Here is a 21,715-nt window from a genome sequence, read left to right as displayed (position 1 = left end):
TGAAGGCTCTAAAACTTTGAAAGATGTGAAACAATTATGAAACTACCTGCTTTTTGTTGAAGTTCATGTACATGTATACGTATACACAAATGTAATGGTGTTTTCCAGAATATCGGTACGCGCTGAACTTCCGCACAGTTTGATTGCAGGTTGACCTGCATCGTAAATAAATGAAAGAATGTTCACTAAATGGAAGAAATGACACCGAAACAGATGCAATTTTGAGATTTTGTCAGATGTGTAGACATGGTACATGTACAGTACGTGTACCTTACATGTACATGTATGTGTGGAACTGTTATTTGTGTCTTTCCAGAATTGACTTGTCATGAACAAGGCATACTTTTGGACAAATTTTGTATCATCCTTTTGCCATCTTGGTTAGTGTTGGTTGTTACTTTAGGGGTAAAACAGGACATCATGCGTAGTCCAGGAAACCAGCCATGTTACTTTACATGTAGACGTATCTTTAATTCTTCATTAGTGTCCCACCTGGGATATTGATATCATCAGTCATGTTGTTATTTAAAGGCAATGTACTGTATATGATTTGCAAAGATTTACATTTGAGGTGAATTCGGCAGTTAAAAGGATTGGAGATTCAATAACCCAGCAGGTGTCTTTCCATTGACCTGTCTTACCAGTAAGTTTGGTTCCTCAAGATAGCAGAAAAATGGTAGAATCACCTTGTCCCTTTTCAAGTCTTCTGTTTTTATCGCACGGTTTCGAAGTAGAATTTATGAAAATGGTTATGGCGCCCTCACACAGAAATTTACTCTCATTCCGTGAATGGGACCATTTTGTCCACCACACAACTGCAACAGGGCAATGCTTCATCACTTTGCTCACTCACTTCCAATCTACGTGTATTTCATTTTGGAGCCTACACCATGACTCGGTTACCCTTCTTTGTCTCTGCTCTGCTGATCTCACTAAGTGCATGTACATCACCTGTTAAGTACAGCAATAAAAAAGGGAAATATCTAAAACAATTACAAAATTTGAACCAACTGTACAAGCACCACTTTAAGGTGACTTTTTAATGGCTCATTTGGAAGTAGGAGAAAATAATGTATCTCTGGTGTATTTCCAGATCTACATGTATGTCACTTTTTATCAAGGTTGATCAAAGAGTCCTGGAGTCTTGAGTCATCAATCACACCTGCACAGCGCCTTTGAGCCTTTCTTGTATATTTACCCATAACACCAGTTATTACATGTACTTTCCTAATTCGGTCACATATTTGTAAACAATATCAACCGAACAATGATACCAAATTCACATTAATGTGAAACCATATATCTTATCAACCAGGTAGTGGTAATAATTTATTGTGGGATGTAAGTGCCAAATATCGAAGTCCATGAATTCTTGGTGTATAAAAGTCGCTTTTTGAGCAATACACCATAAAAGGCCTTTTTTGGAATACATGTAGGTTTTGTTTAACCTTGGAGGAATAAAACCGCAAACTGACAACCTGTACATGTACCGTAGCTCATCAGAATTTACATTGCACTGTTGTTACTGCTTTGCAATTCCCAACATTCAGAATGTTTTTTATCAAACCTGAATACATGTACCGCACATGTACTGATAACTTCATCCAATCATACGGCTAGCCTTCTGTAGTACTGTACATGTATATTGAGTGTCCAATATCACAACATTGCATTCCATCCGTGCTGCTCCCATTAGACGCATCGTGACAGTGTGTGATCCTCTTTTGACCCCTTGTCATTTTGCTACTCTCTGAAAATAGAGAAACGCGAAGACCAAGTCTATTTGAAAACTACCGAGGATAATACTTAGTCCAGTTCCCTGCCCAAAGATTCCCTGACGACTCTTTAGAAAAAATCTTAGGTCAGGCATCACCCACAGACATATGTGACGCAAAGGCCAAAGGTTATATTCCGCATCTGGCTTGGCATTGATTTCAGCCAAGGCGACCTTCAATTTCAGTGTAAAGTCAAATATTGTAGGATCAACAGCTGCCATTAGAATACAGGAGTTTACCTTCAACAGCTAGCCTAGGCCTACCCACCGGTACCCGGCCGGGAATAACCAAACATCAATGGTACCATTCGAACATGCTGAATATAGGTGGGACGACTTATGAATATTTTGGCTATTTCCAGAAAACTAGAGGAATTCTTCCAGTCTTGGTCACGCATGGACATTGGGTGATTCGTACGGTAGTCAGAATCATCGGGTCTTGTATCCAAACTAGATAATACTCAGCTTTCTTTACATGTTTATTGTGATTGATTGAAGAAATATGTTTAGAATCAAAATAGGGAAAGAAAAGATGCCATGCTTTGAATTGAAAATTCAAACCCAGAAGCATTGAAACTAATGTCATACCATGTTCAAGATTTCAACAGCAGTGTTGGTACCACACTGCTTTGAAAGGTTACCCAACAGGTCAATTACAACATCTAATTGAATGCCAAAAAGTGTGCTTAAAGCACTAGAAGTCAGCTCGTGCTCGCTACTAGAAACCAGCTTGAATTTCACCCGGGGGTAAAATCTACTACATGTTCCCTCAACCAGAAATACATGTGTTATGACTGAACTATTGCCCCCCCCCAAAAACACATTCATACATGTACAGGTACGGTACCCGTATTGGTACACATACTGTACTTGCAATTTGATTTAAGAAGGACATCAGTTTGTTTTTTGGCAAACACCTTAAAGGGAGGTTACGCCATCTTTTTTGGCTGTGATTTTACAAGATTGGCTTATTTATCATATGAAGACTTGTGTATTGAAGTTTTCATTCCACTGACTTGTTTCATGTGGAATTAACTGCTTTTTGAAAAGTTGAGAAAAACAGCAACCTTTTCAACTGTCAAATTGGAAGTCTTGTAATTTTATCTCGCGCAAAATCCATGAATCACAGGGTGTTCTGAGTGGGTGAAGAACATACTCGTCTGCGGGGGGTCTGTCTGCAGATGAGCAGGCATAACTGGTGCTGTTGTCCTTTAAAAAGAGCAGTTTTCCCTTGGCCAAGAGTAACCTGGAAGTGATATGCCTCTTTGACAATGTAGCACTGTGGATTTAAGGAGAAACGTTTATCAAGCGATGAAGTTATTGCAGTCGACTCCAGTCCATGACCTATGTGCTTGTGTGTGCACGATTGTGATTTATGACCACGCTTTCGCGTCAGTTTACACATCAGTGAAAGTCTAAAATCCATTCTCAGTTTACTAATTATTATGGGCACAGAGGAAATTATATCTGGAAACATGGCACGGGCGGTTTAATGCCTGGAATATGTCGTTTTGTTGATGTAAATCCTCTCGCTTTGCACATAGCTTGGATACAGCAGCCATGTTACAGTTTGGACCATACCATTATACATGTACTTCAGAGTTGGAAGTGATATCAACAGTTTCACAATAGTGCTATCCCTAACAGTCGCAAATCCATTTCAAAGTGATTTTACATACCTGTACACTCTAGAGGGTTAGGGTTAAGAAAATCCCTTTTCATAGATAAAATTTATCTTTATATTGTTTTAATTTCTCTGTCATTTTATTCCTTACACATGTTTTCCTCTTCAGTTTTCAGATGATGCGCTTTGTGAATGTCTGCTGGTGTGTTTTTGGCTGCTTTAAGTATTATCCATTAATGACTCCTACAACATCTGTACACACCACACTCAAAAATTGTTGCTCGTTAACAAATACAGTATTGAATATGAAATAAATTTTTTTTAAAAATGAAATAAACAAATATCTCTTTTCTTGAAAATGACAGCATTCTGGGCGGAAACATTTTCCAGATTGACAGAGGAGTGTTGAAGGTCCAAAGTTTGACTCAAGAAATGAAGTGGTTGGAGTGCTAGTTGTAATTCCAGTCACTTTTCCCTCCTGTGCGTTTCTACAAACGTGATAAATATGCTCATCACTTTGAGGTCTTGACTGAACGCATGGGCCCAAAACTGTGCTCATCACTTTGAGGACTTGACTGAACACATGGGCCCAAAACTTAAGATTTTTGTTTTATTAAATGACGGCAGTTTTGACATATTTGTGTTTGCAAGCAGGGAAATCGGTCTTGCCTTGCTGCTGCTTGCGGTAAATTACAGGTTTGCCGCCCATGGGCCACACTGTGCCCTCAGCTGGCAGGGCAGGTGAAGGTACAGTTTAAGTTAAAGCTAACTGACCTTGGACCAAAGACTACCACATACATGTACATGTATGCGGCTTCTGGTTTAGTATCAAGCATTCATGTAAAGTGCAAAGGAAACAGACAAGTGGCAGCCTACTGGAGCGCATAGAAAGGGAAGTTTGACAGCATGTATTCACTGCAAAAAAGAACTCGTAAATAAGCTTGAAAATGGCTGCCATGTAAGGTGATCACAATAAACAAACTTGCTTTTTTTATGATTTCTCTGTAACTGGGAGACATTGGTTACCTTTCACCCAGACCTTTGACATATGAAAACGTTTTAAAACATTGAGTTTTTTTATTCAAGGGCTGTGTCATGAACATTCTCATTTGTTGTCTAAAATGCCAAGTGGGAAACAAAACTGCCGAGAGAATGTCCTCAGTCCAATAACTCAGGTGCATTCAACAAAGTTAAATGGGACAATTTGTAGGTAAAAATTACTTGTAATAATCAGTAAATGTAATAAAAACTAATTTTGGTCAGACGGACACTTGCAATCACTTCTGTATATTAAAGACCATTTGGTATTTGTTATAAAAAGCTAACTGCCTTTTATGCATGCCGTTAAAGGAGGGAACTCTATAGTATACATTGTAAGTGCATCAAGTAAGCACTTTTATAGGACCGAGTAGTTTAATTGCCTGTGAAAGTATCTAGTAACTGTTGATGTTATATGTGAGACGTTTCATTCAGACGTCTTCACAGATATAGTGGATTAGCACAAAGACATTTTCCTGTGCCCGGACAAAAGGTGTGGGCGGATTGTTAAGTCAGTGGTGCTGCTGGTACTCCCATGTGAACATTCAAAATTATAACTAGCCATTTTCTGCTAGTTGGAAAAACTCAAATCTACGTACAGGTACATGTATGTATTGGCTTACTCTGAGTGATAGAGCAGGAAATGAAACGTGCAAACTGCAAAGTGATTGTGGCCACATGTGGAAATGTTGGTCCCATCTGCTCAGAGCACAGCAAAGCACATACATGTAGGTGAAATCGGCAGTTTTCTGTAGATATTTACATATTTCTAAAAGATTTAGGTAATGCCACAACTGGCGTGAATGGATTTTGCTTTAAAACTATTCACTGAAACCACTGCAACAAAAAATCCCTTTTTCTGCAGCAAAAACCCCTCTTTTTGGCTTGGAAATACGACAAAAATAACACATTACACAGCACTCCTTCATCTTTGCCAAGCTGTCACACCCATCCTCATGGCTGAGCAGTCTTAGCGCAAATGGTTTATGAATGGTCGGCTGTTAACAAGCTTTAGTTTGATATAACTCTTAACCTGATCAGTTGGCTCTACTTTTATCGGAAAAATGAGTTGTATAAAATTTTGATCTTTATAATGTTTAGCAGCTGAAGTGACCGGAGCACTCAGTTGTGAAGGATGTCCCAGATGTTACATACTGTAAACCACATGTACGCTGTATACGGCATCAAATATTTAATGTACAGTAGCGTGTTCATTAGAAGGTTGAGTGATGTGTAAAATGGAATGTAAAATCTTTCATTGCGATCACAATCCAAATTTTGTTGGAGTGTGCAGTGGGTTGAAAATTTTGCCCATTTGACTTTCTGTATTCCTGGCATGTACATTTACCACTTACGCGGTAGGAAGGCATTAGTGGAAACAAGAGTTTCCGTTCACGCCTGCCAAATCAACTTCTTACGCCAAGCAACGTACATGCAGTATCCTGTATATTGTACATACTTTTCTTTCTTTAAACCTTTAAAATTTGTCGTCTTATTTCATCGTGTCAAAGATTTCCATGGATTTTATTAGAACTTTCTCAATGAAGAAGCTGTGTGCCTTTTTTTAATTTACCAGCCTGTATCCACTGAGTGGGATGACTGGGTGCTCTGTAAGCATTGGTCATGTTTATCGTTCAATGTCTACAAATATGTTATGCTTCATTGTATTCATTAATCGAAAAGGAAGCAGGGAAACTTGATATCACCATGTTTTTTAATAGCTCCATGATGTCACAGATGGTTCAGGTGTTTTAACTGTGTCGCGTATATGCCCCTCGTGTTGTTGATAATGGAATAGCCCTCAGTGAAGGGGGAAGGGGGAATTCACTGAAATCCGTGCCTCCACTGTTGTGCACACACACTCAGGCCAAAGTTTTTACAAGACAAACAGGGCGAGACAGTTTCCATATGCTTGTCACTCACACTCATTTTGGAACAGCGTAATGAGCACATCCTGACACAAATTGGAGTATCTTCAATAACATTCCACAGTTATCAAATTTGTTATTATCTCCACATCTTTAAAATGCCCGTTTTTCTCGAAATGATGGGTTTATGACCATGACCACATACATGTATGTGTACTTTTTGTCTTAAAGAAAAAAATTAAAAAACTATAAAAAAATGTGCGGCTTTTTTCTGAAAGGACCTGCAGTAACGATGTTTTAACGGTGCCTGTAAACAAGCACTTCAAACTGTATCATTGTGGATGCTTCCTGGAAGCAAGTATTCGCATAGTATGTCAAGGAAACTGGTACTGTAGCTAACTCTTGGCATGTGAGTATGAGCATTGACGCACAGTAAGTTCAATTTTTGTTTAAGCAACACCTTGAAACTCTTAGGATTAACTTTAGCCAAAAAATTCTAATGAATTTGTCCTAGTCTGAATGTAAAGTTTGAAAGGTGTACATGTACCGTACATTAAAAAAAACAAAACAATTGAAACCAGAAAAATACCCACACTTCTGCACTGAACTCTCAGTATGGACCTGTACATGTATATTGCTCTACTTTTCTAACTGTCATTACCGTACGTACCAGCACTTTTAATATTATTTTCTCTGTTATGTGACATGTACGTGTATATTACATGTAGATACCCAAACAAAGAAGTCTCATTGAAATGTACCCCAACAACCACCTGTTTTTATCTCCAGACAAACAAATCCCTACTAAGATCATAATAATATACCTGTATGTGCATGTGTGTATACTTCGTTGGCAGCTGTTTTATTATTTGTACATTAAGCTATGCTCTTTGTCAACTTCTATCCCCCCCCCCGGTACATTTTTGTGGGGTGTCTTTCACCATCCCTGGTGCCATTTTCTTTCCAATGCACTCGCTGTAATGTACATGTATATGCATAGAACTTCCTATAGACGACTAGATAACACCTCAGCTAGATAACGCCTCCTTGAATTTCATTCAGTCTGCTGGGCATCACTGTCAATCTACATGTACCCTAGGTTCTTCACAAGAAATGAATGACAACAACAGCTGCGTTTCCAGTACCTCGGATTCAGAAGAGAGAGTTCTGCTTTAATACATGTAGCTTTGTTTTAAATCCCATTATTCTGAACACAGTTGACTCAAACGAGCCTCTTCTAAGCACAAGTGGGACCCACTATCTAATGGGAAAACAGTGTAGGACAAAAACTAACGAATTTGAAAATAATTCTTTCTCCATGTTCCATACTAATATTGGAAGTATCCACAAAAATTTTTGACGATTTGATAATCATTCTTAACAAAATACGACACAATTTTAATATTGTAGTTTGAACTGAAAGATGGCTTAAAAGTACTCCTCATACATTTTCATCTATTCCAGGATATGTGAACATAAAAACAGAGATTTATACGCACAGCGTTGGAGGTGTCTACAGTGTTGAAAACACATTGCAGTAAATACCATTAAGTCCGATCTACTCTATGTTTCTGAATGTTTTGAATCCATATTTATTGATAAAAATTCCCCGGAATAAAAATATTATTATAGGTTGAATTTATAGACCACCTGGTCTTTCTGTTTCTAATTTCTCAGTGGAAATTGATGAAATCCTTGGAAAAATAACCTCAGAAAACAGAATCTCTTATATTCTCGGAGATTTCAATATTAACTTGCTCAATTGTGATTTTCACAATACCACACGTAAGTTATTAGATACATTGTATTCACACTCCTTTCGCCCTACTGTCCGCCTTGAGTTGAAGTGCACCCCCAAGCGGCAAAAGAAAGACAGATGGTAGTAAGTTTTCCAAGCGAATTCTTGCACCCGTTCTGCATCTCCTCAAAGACCGTACATGCTGGAATAATTTTGTTACGTGCATTCAGCATGCTCCACATCAAATGTACCATTAATCTCCATTATAAACATGTTATAATCTCCATTATAAACTGCTCTGTGGTGGATACCAAAAAAACACCCCCTCTTTTGTTCTGCTCGGAGCAGATAGAAAACTGTCATCAATGAAATCTTGAACAAAACCCAAAAGTATTTAACAGGTCCTATAATGTAAACGAGTCTGTACTGCATGAGCCACGAAAAATTGCTACCCATGTTATTGAATTCTTTACAGACGTTGGGCCCAATTTAGCATCTAAGATCTATTGACTGGAATTGTACCCAAAGAATTTAAGATTGCAAAAGTAATACCAATAATCAATAATGGTGACCCTCAATTAATTTGCAACTTCCGCCCAATTTCAATCTTACCATGTCTCTCTAAAGTACTTGAGAGATAAGTCGCAACCCCCGTGTAAACTTCTTTATTAAATACAATATTCTGTTAAACTCCGAATATGGATTCCGCACTAATGTTTCGACACAGACGGCCCTTATTGGATAAATCAAATCGCTCTATGAGTTTGTTCCCGGACCTCTCCAAGCAAGGCCTTTGACACTGTTGATCATGAAGTTTTACTTTCAAAACTTGATACATGTTGGTCTGGTGTTAGAGGAAAGGCTCGGGATTGGTTCAGGAACTACATGTACAATGGACCGGTATCTGTGACAGGAAAGAGGTGGGAAAAATAATAAATCAACCCTTAAACCAATTACATGTGACATACCACAAGGATCCATTCTGAGACCATTACTTTTGTAAACAATATTTGTAACTCTTCAAGTTTATTTTCTTATATCTTGTTTGCAGATGACACCATAACATTTTTAGTCATTGCAATTTAAATGAGCTAGTACTACTTGTACTTATAAACAAAGAACTTCAGAATGTCTCCACATGGTTTGAATTCAACAAACTCTCCAAAAATGAAAAGAAATAATTGTTTGATGCTATTTTCTAATTTGTACAAAGATGTTGACATAAATATTTATATTAATGACTGCAAAATAAGTCAAGTAAATAAATTCACATTTTTAGGTGTTGTTGATTGTAACCGTACATGGAAATTTCAATGTCAAAAAGGTCACATATCAGTTTCCAAGATTTTGGGTGTTATGCGTAAACTCCTCAATGTATTGCCTACTAACGTCCCATTCATAAGACATCAGCACTAACCCATCTTCAATATTTAATTAAGGTATGTGAACAAACTATTAATAGTATAGAAGAAGTTGATGAGAGTCATGACATATTCTGGTTTTAGATAACATACTGTGCCTCTTTTTAAGCAGTACAAAATACCAAACATTTTTCAACTGTATAAATATCATTCAGGAATCCTCATTTGAATGTAACCTGTTACCCAACAATGTAAGGTCCTTGTTTACGAGAAATCTAGATATTCATTCACATAACACAAGATTAGCAAATTTTATGTTTGTATGGTTTGGACTTTATCATTCACGAAAACAGTAAGACACCAAGGCCCTTTTCTCTGGAATCAGCTCACCCCTTTACCCCACTTTAAAACTGCATAAATTCAAAAATACCTAAAAACTCATTTCTGGTATTATATGAAACTTAGCATCGATTTGACAAATGCAAAAGTTACATGCCATGCAAGTGTTGTAATGCAAGTTAGTTTTCCTTACTGTTTACTTTAGTCTCTTTGCTTTATTTAACTCTTTGCTTTATTGAAAAAAATGTTTCAAATAAATTGCAATTGTTATTTACATTGTCTTAAATTTATTTATGTACACTTCATAAATGGGACTGGGCTTTGTATAAGCTTAGGGTGTAGTCCACTACATGTAATTCAAACGAGAATTTCTGGCCAGCTCATCAGCATTAAAGTGCCCCCACAGTATCTTTTGAAAAAGCAGATTGTTTGGCCCCCAAAATGGTGAGATTGTGTAAATCGTTGCCGGGATCAACTCCCTGGGTCTTTGAGCTTTCATATGAGAGCAGAAGAATGAGAGCAAAAAACGGTTGAAAAATGGTCCTAAGTGCCCGAGAAAGTTGAGGGTTGCCACTTGAAAAATGGCTGCAATCAGACTCAGGAAAAATCATTTTTGGCGGGGTTATCTGGTTTTGTGGGAATAATTAAAAATGTAATTCGTTAACCCACAAAAAATTGAAAAGATATTGAAAGATTAGGGACCAGATAATGGTTTCATTAGTGTTTCAGAAATCTCAGGGATGTTGGTATGCATGTTATTGGACCCCAAACAGTGCTGATTTTACACTGTGTTCAGTGGGGCTTGAATTAGTGGACTGTACCCTTGGACTTTTCCCTGGTGCCCTCCATTTGTCACCATCTGTATTTTATTTTGCTTCATTACCAATGTAATTTACATGTAGTTGTGATATACAAATAAACTCCAACTCCAATTATAACAAGGTTGCTGATGCCTAACAAGTTACAGCATAGGTCTTTATGTGTTTTCAAAGGTTTTCAAATGTAAAGAAAAAAGAAAGAATTCAAGAGATTGAGACCTGCAGCATTGGTTTTTTGTAACACTGTTTCATTGTAAGTACATGTAACAGTGTTCTTAATGAGAGTTGACTCTATCCCAGAAAGGAGAATTTTTACCTTCTGGCCAAGACATCCAATCTGCGAGTATATTTTTGAGAAATGCATTAATCACATTGAAACATTGAAGTAAACGTACAAATTTGACACGCTGTATTGCCTGCCTCCATTCACTGTAGATGAATTTCCCCGTCCCATCTTCTCCCCTTGCCAATTATTCAAAGGATGCCTCACGTCTAGCCTTTTTTCCATTCATTCTGCACGCCAGCTGTCTCAATTGCTCAAGAAATTCCCATCCCTGCTCCACCGGCCGGCCCTCTTTGATCAGATCCCCGTAGCCCCTTTTCATCTCGTCTCTTTCGCCCAGCTTTCTCTTGTCTCCCGTCCCCTCCAAGCGATTTCCTGCAAATCGGAGAGTAATGATCTGCCGCACCAGATTGGCCCCGAGTAGATTGCATTGATGGTGAAATGTCTTGGCCAGACCCTTGAGATCTCATGATAAAAACCTCCTGACCTTACCAGTGAAATGTGCATTCTGCTTAACTTTGCACTCGTTGTACTCTACATGATTACACGATGCACATTTTTAATTAGTTCCTCAGGTCTAGTGATACTTTTTCATTTCAGTTTAAATACACAGTAAATGTATTCAATACAGAGAACCTGATCTCTACATTAACACATGGTTTTAGCCACGTGTACATGTACGTGTACACACATACAGTGTGTGCAAGATTTGGAAACAGCCTGTCCAAACTTAGTGGTCTTACATGTAACAGAGCATTTTTCTCCGCCCTCTCAAACATTCTAAATTAGTAGATTTCACGCAACCCCATGTGTTGGCCAATTGAATCTGGGTCTGTCCACACTAAAAGACACATTTGTACATAACCAAAATCATCTCTTTCTTTAACAGTGTTGAGAGTCAAGAAATGAACTTAAACAATTTTACTGATATTTGTATAATTGTGGAGATTGAGTTAACACAGTTTAATAGGATTTGGTTGTTCATTGTTAAATTAATCAGGATCTTGATGAAAATGTCCAGCTTATATTAGGGTTCTGGTGGGGCATGCACATAACTGTGTCAGCTCATGTTTTTCAGGTAATCTGAAATACCACTCGTATAGAGAAAAGCAATCCATCTGTTAAAACATGGGTACTTCAGGTATAACATTTGAGAAATTTGTCAAAATCTATGGCTTTTTTTTTGTTTGTTATCTTAAACCAGAATTGAAGGAGAGCTAATTAAGGAGTAACGTATGTCACAGTGTCTGTCCACAGAGTGACAAACATGAAACAGGCTGATTTTGTCATTCCTTGACATATATATAATATATACAGGTATATTCCTGAGAAAAGTTTTTACAGTAATCATTTACATCATATTTATTGTTTGTTTTTTCTATCAGATGACAAAACCCAGATTTGATTTTAGGAATTGCAAATGTCTATCCACAATTTTGTAATGTCTGTCACAACCATTTTTCCCTCTAAATGTAAAAATCTTAGAAGACTTATCTTATGAGTAGATATACATTTATTACAAAACTAAATTAAATAAAATAATGAACAATTCATTAGAAAAAGTTGGTTCATTTTGCTGAAATGAAAGTGAGAAGACTGTCTGTCCCCAGGTTATGATATGTTACAAATGTTATGTCTGTCCATGTGACAAACGTCACTCATTGAGAAAAACTTACATAGTGTTCATTTTTAGCTGAAGTTTAATAGTCTTTTTAACAAAAATGATTTGGAAAACTGAAAACAAACAAGTTTAGTTTGTGAACAATTCTGTTTTCATGCTCTAATGCAAACACCAGAAAAATGTCTGTCCATGTGACATACTGTACGTTCCTGTCCATGTGACAAACGTGATGTCTGTCCAGTGACAAACGTTACATATTCTTCTTGAAGTAAATTTCAGTGTTATCTACACTGGAATTATTTTTAAGAGATAAAGAAAGTTTCTAAAAGTAAACTAAAAAGAGTATTTGAACATTGCAGGTAATTTTTAGTTGTATTTTGAATTTAATATTCACATTTAAGAAACAAAGTGTCTGTCCATGTGACAAATGTTATATCTTCAAGAATAAACTTCTGTAATTTCTTAAATACTGATCAATTTATCTTTACCTTTCCGTGGCAACAATCAGAAACAGTAAAGACATACATGTATGTAAGCAAAAAATAATGGCAAAATTTTACATTTGGAAATTTGTATTGAATGTCAAGCAATTGTGTCTTTTAGCGTGGACAGACCCATCTGTTGGTTGATTGGTGGACAGTATGTCATTTGAGTCTATACTGGAGGTACGTACAAACGTATACATTACCTTACATACGTTACTGTGGATGCAACGTACCAGGTAGATCAAAATGTGGACGTGAAGATGCTGTTGCCTCACAAATTTGATCAACAAATTTGCCATCCATATGTACACATATACATGTATGTACATGTACATGTAAGTTATATTGTACATTCTGTACATTGCAGTGGTAAATTTTGATATTGGCACAGCCCTATGCAGGTTGCCCATGTACCATATGTGTTCATTCACAGGTACACCTGTACGTGAAGAGGGAAGAATAGATTGTGGCAGCAAATTCCAAAGGACTGCTGTTATGTACATGTACACGTACACATGGTACACAGTACATATACACGTACAGGCCTGCATTTGGGAGCATCAATATTCCATTATCCTCCACATCTTCCCTCTTAGCCTGAGGTGGTAGAAATGCCCTATGGGAGCTGTAGTGCAGGTTTGGACTGAGATGTTTGTCCGTTTTCATTTATTTATGCACATTTGCCAAAGTATCAAAGCCTTTAACACCGGCAAGGCCCAATCATCTCCAGAGAATATGTAGACACAGTCACTGTCAAATTGTGTGGCTAGGTTACGTGTATGACTACTTCAGGGAGCTGGATTCTACCCTTCGAGGAAACTCGGAAATTAGGTTTTTTTGAAGTGTGTATCACAAAAGTATGAGTATTCTATTCTGCTGCTGACTACGAGTCTTAATAAACCTTTTTGATATTTGCAGTGCATCATGGGATAGGACAGAAAAAAGGGCTGGCGTTTTACCATCATGCACAAACTTGCATGGACATGAATCAGTTACCCAGTTGCATACATACCAGTACATGTGTACGGTGCACCGCTCAAAATCATGTGACTAGCAATACCGCTTCATGTATTTCAAAAAGAAACTTGTGAAGATTGTAAGAAAAGAAAAAGAAAGTTCCGGACATCAGTTCAGTCTTACGTGACATGCATAATCATGAATGTGAGTGAGCTACTGTACATGCACATGCAATACTGGCAATACTGGTCAGAATTAAAATATGAGGCTTGTAAGTTGCTTATGCAACATTCACTTTGTTTAGTCTGATGACTAGTGTCATGTTACAAAGATATTAGAAGTCTATGGATCTTTACAAAAAATTAGATCACCAAAAACAGTGTAAATCTTTTACATGTATGAGTAATAACCTTTAAAAACTTTTGATCTATTTTTAAAACATCTTTGTTGCAGATTGCATGCCTCAGATCATCGTGGAGTTAATGAGCACGTGCTTCAGAAAATTTGAGAAGGAACAAGAAAAAAATTACTGTTAGACGAGTTCACTTTGCTCATACATGTGTAGTTGTGTGCTTAAAATGCATTGTTTGCCTGCCACCCAGTCCCGTGATGCACTGAGAATGCAGAAAAAGGTTTACAGTTTTAATAACCAATCTGTTTTGTTAGTCTCTGTCACTACCTGTACATGTGACTCTGAACAGTCTCGGCTCGGAATGGAGGTTGTTTGCGATCAGAACCCCCTCCGCTCCTGATAGCCCCTCTCACACTAACCCCATTTCCTATTTTGTAAACTATCCATTGAACACATCAGAATGCATTGAAGGCTCATTCTGCAATAGCAATACTGTCACCCTCCTTGCCCATTGTACCGCAAAAAATACTCGTAGAATATTTTTGGTCATGTTTGGAGGGAAGTGGAGAAGACAAGACAGAGCAAAGGCAAAGTATCAGTTTCAAGTTCCACACACTATCCCTACCCCCCCACCCCATAGAACACTACTTCCTCACTGTTCCAGAGACCAAGCTCTTGCTCTCTGAATAGCCAGGAAGAGCTGTCATCAAGGCATCTCCACTCTCCAATTAAGGTGGCTAGGGATGCTGGCTGCACAGTCTGAAGTCTAATCAAGGGATTACTACCTGCCAACAAGCATCAGGACAGGGGACATGCACCAGCAGAGGGGAAGGCACGCTATCTCCCTACTACTTGAATCAGATGCCGAAAAGAGTGTAGCCGTAGGAGGAATGTGCATGAATGGGGAAACGGAGGCAGTCTAGCGTGTGCACTTGGTGTGAATTTGGAGTTGTTTGTACTGGTTGGGAAATAAACATTTGTTGTGCTCAATGCAAAGATCCAGGAGTTTTTTAAATACTTGAATTTCAGTTTGAATCACTGACTGAAGTTCATTCTTGTTATCTTCATTCCCAAAGGGAGGGTATGTTTGTATATGAGCACATGTAAGAACAGCAAATGTACAATGTACATGTACGTGTACAGTGTACACGTATATGTGTACTGGTTCATGTGTACATCTTGAGTTGATTGGGAGAAAAGATACGGTGGGTCATTATTCGCATATAAATTATATACTCTGTACATGTCCATGTATGTACGTTGAATTGGTTTATTCCCCCAAGTAACCCTGCCCAGTACTACCTGTATACATGTATGTAAGAATCTACCAGTGTGTACATTGTACTTTTGTAACTTGTTCAGTTACATGTACTTAGTGTATAGTCCTTGTTTGGTTACTAAGCCAAGGAGTAGGGCACGAATTATTGCCTTCTTTTGCAGGTATTTCCCTAACTAATGCAAATATGGATAAGAAACTTACATCAATTGATGGAGGACCATTTCAGCTTTCAGATGCCACAACGATTGCCAGATTTTGGACAATTTTCAGGTCGTATATGTTTCAATATATGGAGCCCTCTTTCCACAGGACGACGACCGCTTTTGTGTAGGCAAAGGGAAATTGCACAAAAATAGCAAGCATTAGGACAAGAACTACTGCCTTCTTTTGCGTATATTTCCCTAACTAAAGAAAATATGAATGTGAAACTTACATCAATGGATGGAAAAGTGCATCAGTTTGGGGTCTATGCATTGTCCGTTTACTTTATGAACAGCCCCCCCCCTGAATGCACCCCTACTGTACAAATTTGTCACAAATTACACCAGGTGGGCATGTCTGCAGGTACATGTATACATGTACAGTACATGCATGTACATGCATATGTACACAGCACTCTTGCTTTGCGCTGGTTAATGACCACAGAGGGTAGTACAGTGACTCTTCTTGAAGTGGTTTGCTTACAACCTGGGTCCATGCCTAGAGGCATCACGTTACACATTTTCATCTTCTGTACAATGGCAAGTGTGCATCAGAGGTCTGCCTCTGCCCTCGTTTTATTCCTCTGTGGTTGCAGACCAGTTAAAAAGCTACATGTACCATGTGGCATTGACAGCAATGAAAATTCCCCACTTCCACTTAAATCACTTTCTCAGGAGGTTTCTTGGGTGTTTGGGACACACATCAAATTAAGTTAGGAGAATGTACACTGTACATGTATATGCTCATCTCTTATTTGCCTTGGAATATTTGGTGGGTTCAACCAATGACTTTTGGAGACATTTCCATTCAAAAAAAGCATCACTCCTAAAAATTGTCTGAAAGGCCATCACCCACTGAAAATTGGAAGGACCGTGTTCCTTCCAAAATGCTTTGCCTACACTGTGCTATAATTACTAGCCTGCAGCCCTGTGGTTCTGTACCACCTTCACATGCATGTACCGTGTATCCTTCCATGATGTTATGAAGATCCATGTTCATTTATGAATAATGAAAAAGAGAGATTGTGCCCACCGAATGATAGTGGCAGAGCTTTCAGTGTGATGCACCTTCATTAGGGCATTGCTAGCTAATAGTGATGCCCTGGTGGAGCAGATGCGTACTGTACATGCTGTTAGGGTTGAGCATGCTAGTATGGAACGTCACCTGCTGTTCTAAAGTTCAGCGCCACGTATGTGATGTTGCCGTAGTTGCCATGCAGTTGCCCATATCTTTTGTGGAGTGGGATGGTACACAACGCATGTAATTCTGTCAGACAGTCGCAGAACATCTCTCTGATGATTGGCTGGTACAACCTGGCCTTGCTGTCACCCAACACCATCCTACTCCACCATAGGCCTGAGGGTCTGCTTGGCAACTACGGCAACATCACACACATGTAGCGCCGAACTTTGGAATGGCAGGTGATGTTCCATCATGGCACGCTCTAGCCTTACCAGATGAATACAGGGTTTTGTACGTTTACTCTCCCAGTGGGCCACCATTAGCCATTATTGCCCTGATGAATGTGCATCACACTGAAAACTCGGCTACTACCATCTAGTGAGCACTGTGTTACTTTTGTAAGAAGCCTATTCATTTTGCTGTGTTCCACAGTACTATGCAGCATCCCTACAGTTTACGGTACTGTACAACTTTCTGTTTGTTTGTGTGCAGTTCAAAATGCACAAGGCACCAGACTTTTAAATATGTACAGATGTACTAGTACATGTGTACAATACTCATATTTTTCACATTACATTTGTGGAATTTGTAAAATAGTTTGATTTTCTATTGAGTTTTACATTGTACTTGGCTCTGAGTTTAAGAATTACCCCCAAAGTATTTAGTTCTGTTTTGTGCTTTGTAGGAAGGTGGTACTATTCTTGTACTAGTAATTTTGTGATGTCCATGTTGTCTACTCTGTAACATGTTTTGATTTCACGAAAGCCCTAACAGTTCCAAAACCTCTGATTTCAATATGATTTGACATACATGTACGGGTACACCCTAGGGGGTTAGGGTTAACTGTATAAATTTGGAGTTCTCTCAAAATAGTGGGAACTGTGAATTTGCATTCTTGCATGTACATGTACATGTAGGCACTGTATATGGTGTGTCGTACCATGTACATTCATAACATTGAACACATTCATAAGTTAAATGCAACTTTAGGCCACTCGCTGGCTGTTACATGCAAATGGTAAACAAGTTTGACCTGGGGGAGAGATTAAAATGTATTCCATTTGATATCTGCATTGAATTTGAAGACATTACACAAGTACATCACTACATGTATACTCCAAGCATGCAGTTCATGTACATGTAGACCTTCCCTGTATTTTGTTAGTGTGAGGAATATTTACATGTTGTGATTTCCCTGCAGAAAAATAGCTAAGACTTGTCTCTTTTTTAATATCACTGGACAATATGTGTATTTTGATCCACTTGTTTGTGTCAAGTGCTTGTATACTGTGAGCGTGGATGATTCATTCCATTGTGCCCACTGCCATTCAGGAGGATAGGTTTCCATAATAAAACTACCATCACCTTAAGATTACCTCCCTTAAGACTGCTGAGCCGATGGCACTTGATCATAATCTGTCAGCCCTTTCAAATTGGTATGGGACATGATTCTCTCGGAGAATTAACCGAGCGGGGGACTGTGCATGTGTGTGGAGGGGGGTAATCATTATGGATGTTAATACCGTTTGTCAACTGGGAGGCAAAAGACATCAGGAAGGCACAAATTGAAGAAGATGGGGACTTGCTTTGAGAGAAATGATAGAAGGCTGTGTGTTTGCCTGAATGTGGAGAGTACATATATCTGTGTCACGTACAGTGTACATGTGGCTGTCTAAATCATGCACAGCTCTGTCATGAACTGAGACAAAGTAGACCTACATGTAGGTATTTTAACTTAAACAAGATTACTTTGATTTCAGAATAACAGGTAAATTAAATTGAAAGTTTTCCTCAATTTAAAGAACTCGATCACCTCAATGATTCAAGCTGAATTACACTCAGATTGGATCTAAATTCAGTAACTCAGTAGTTCAGAAGCAAGATAATTGGTTAGCCTTTCCTCTCCCACCTGGAAACTAAAACTTTGAATGTAGGCATGGCAAACAAATTACCAGAAAAAAAAGATAGTGAATTACCCTGACCATTAATCACGAGGAGTGTCTTCCTACTTTCAGTGTTGATTGAAAGGGATAAATTTGATAAACCTTCTTGCGTAAATACAGTAGAATAAAGTGTGATGAACCAAGTCAGTTTGAGGTGGGGTAGCCAAAACGAGCACAAAACAAAAGAAAATTATATACAAAAATGTGGCCAAAAAAAATCTTAGGCATAATAAAATGGAAAATATTTGACAATACGCACTCTAGTAATGAGAAATCAATTTAAGAAATGTGGATGTTAGAACCTCCCAAGTAATTAAATTTGTGTCATTTCAGAAAAAGTTGTGTACAGCGGTGTGGGAAGAACACATGATACATACATGTACATGTAGTACAGCACACTGAAGTGCGCAATTGAGGATGGTTGATAGGCAAGCTTCTACTGATGTGTGTAGAATGGTTATTCAGAGCTCCAAATCACTGTGAAAACGTTTACACCTACTGTCCAGCCTTATAACGCAGTACATGTACTCAAAATGGCAGCTCCATGTACATTTTAACATCATCAACTGGAAAAGTACTGGCAAATATTCCATCAAAATCTTGAAATTTTAATGAGCACTTGACATGTTGGTAATGTGTAGTGTTACCCCAACTGGGAATTTTTGGAGAGTGAGCCAACGTGGCCAAGAACTTCACAATTCACTGGGGAGTTTTATTAAGTATACATGTACTTATGGGACACCTTGAGGACTAGCCAATTGACCTCTAGCCTCCAATTAACTGATTTATGGGAGGGCAGTATTCAGAGTACGAGTGGCTCTTCAGTTTCGCTGGTTCCAGTCAGAGCTTGAACATGTGGTTTCGAACGCTGCTTCAAAGTGGCTGGAACCAGTGAAATCAAAGTCTAAACCCAATCCACTCATTTCAAACACACGCATGGTACACTAGTACCACACTTGGTGTTACTGACCAGCATGCATGCACAGTGTACTATACCTGTGCAGTAGGCCTACAGCGTGGAAAAAAACACACAACTTGTGCTAAGCTGAATTTACATGTACACATAACAACACTTTGAGGAACCCCATCCAATGAATTTCCCTGCATCACTGTCGGGTTTACCATTAATGTGGGTGTGAGAGATCATCTTGTTAAAGCAAATTGAATGACTTCAGCACTGATAAATATTTGGGCAAAACGAAGCATCGATGAACATGTAATTTTGCACCAATGGAGTGCATGGGAATGTACTTCTGCTGATTATTGAAAATGCTACACTGTGTGTACATGTATTTGTACATGTGCCGGTACTTTTTTTAAAAATAAATTCTTTGCCAAGCAAAAATACTTTTAATTCTTACTATTCAATGATTTTCATTCAAAAATCAACTATATGTATTATTGAAATACATGTACTGTGTTATTCCTTGTAAAACTTCTGTGGAGTGATCTTGTTCACCCTTGAGGACAGTGTTTCGGATGTAACGTTGACACCGCACTCGTGTAATGCCTGCTTAGTCCATCTTTAAAAAAAAGGATCATTTAACAAGTCAACAATGATGTATTCATACATGTATGTATTAAAATCCTATTTAGCACTTAATAAAGTTATGCAGTCCAGTTGGGGGATGCACTTTTGCATGCTGTTAACTTATAATCATAGATTAATTTCTGTTCTTTTTCATTTGAGGGGAGTTCAACGAGCAGGAAGTAGGAGTCTTTGTGGGAGTAGCAGCAAATTGTCATTAGAATCTGGCCAACTATCAGAATGGAAGTTTCAGATCATAAATTTGTTCCTATTTTCACTACTATAATCTCAAGTCCCTTCATAGTGGTTCCTTCTGGCAATTTATAGCCTTGAGTGTGACCTTTCCCCCATGGTGTAGTTTCTGTCATGCATAGTGATGTACACATTCCCAGTGTTAACTGACAGCAGCCCCCCCCCCATGGTGTAGTTTCTGTCATGCATAGTGATGTACACATTCCCAGTGTTAACTGACAGCAGCCCCCCCATGGTGTAGTTTCTGTCATGCATACACATTCCCAGTGTTAACTGACAGCAGCCCCCCATGGTGTAGTTTCTGTCATGCATAGTGATGTACACATTCCCAGTGTTAACTGACAGCAGCCCCCCCCATGGTGTAAATTCTGTCATGCGTACACATTCCCAGTGTTAACTGACAGCAGCCCCCCATGATGTAGTTTCTGTCATGCATAGTGATGTACCCATGGAAGTTGCAACAAGTCTCTTAAGGAATCTAACTCATTGTTTTTGACATCAGATTAATTGATGTCAGATTGATTTCACAAGCACAGACCTTGACCAGGGGCTCGTGCTACAGATGCGAGCATTGTGGCCACAATTGCCCAGTGTCAGAGTATGTGAACATTAGTTTGGGAATTCACAGAATGCAAATGGAATGCACAGAAGATTTGTACAAAAGAGCATTTTACAGCGTACCGCACATGTATATGTACAATTGTAGATTCTGCATGTAGATTCTCATTCTTAAAGGATCAGTGCGATGACAGAATCTTTGAATCGTGTGTTGTGCATGTTCAAACTCTTCTGTTTGAAAACTGTTTGAAATCTTTTTGGAGTTACTCTGCATACATGTACAGGTGTACATGTAGGTACCCCGCATATGCCTAATATACCTGTACATGTACATTTGTGAATACTTTATACACCAGCTACACAAGTTGTTCGGTGCCCAGGTACAAGTATTTAATCAATTTCTTCTGAAGTCAGCAGTCGTCTCCTAGTCCCATCTTACCAATTCTTGGTTCCACACTGATAAATCTTACCAGTAATGCATGTCTCAGCAGTCCCTTCTGAAAGGTTTCTCCTG

At 38.5% G+C, this 21,715-nt stretch overlaps 1 protein-coding gene and 1 long non-coding RNA gene across 6 annotated transcripts in view; one reads left to right on the top strand and one right to left on the bottom strand.

The window, feature by feature from the left end:
- The window catches only part of LOC110987227 (uncharacterized), a 58,038-nt gene that overhangs the window by 3,317 nt on the left and 33,006 nt on the right, over nt 1-21,715 (top strand). Inside the window, exon 1 of one of the 5 annotated variants that reach the window (XM_087143781.1) lies at nt 17,100-17,298. The exons of 2 other annotated variants lie outside the window; for them this stretch is intronic. The gene's annotated coding sequence lies outside the window, so the exon portion shown is untranslated. Of the gene's footprint in view, nt 1-17,099; nt 17,380-21,715 lie in introns of those variants that run through there. 2 more of the 5 variants (XM_087143780.1, XM_087143779.1) reach the window with 2 other exon arrangements.
- Nucleotides 7,085-17,086, bottom strand: LOC147797181 (uncharacterized). Its single transcript, XR_015427305.1, has 3 exons — nt 16,771-17,086; nt 15,739-15,857; nt 7,085-8,946 (listed from the first exon to the last, which is right to left on the bottom strand). It is a non-coding gene; the product is annotated as an uncharacterized LOC147797181 (long non-coding RNA).

The sequence above is a fragment of the Acanthaster planci genome, linkage group LG12 (assembly GCF_054643075.1).
Source record: "Acanthaster planci isolate LZ-2023a linkage group LG12, COTS_SCS, whole genome shotgun sequence".
NCBI classification, from domain to species: Eukaryota; Metazoa; Echinodermata; class Asteroidea; order Valvatida; family Acanthasteridae; genus Acanthaster; species Acanthaster planci.
This window is presented reverse-complemented; position numbering and strand designations above follow the sequence as displayed.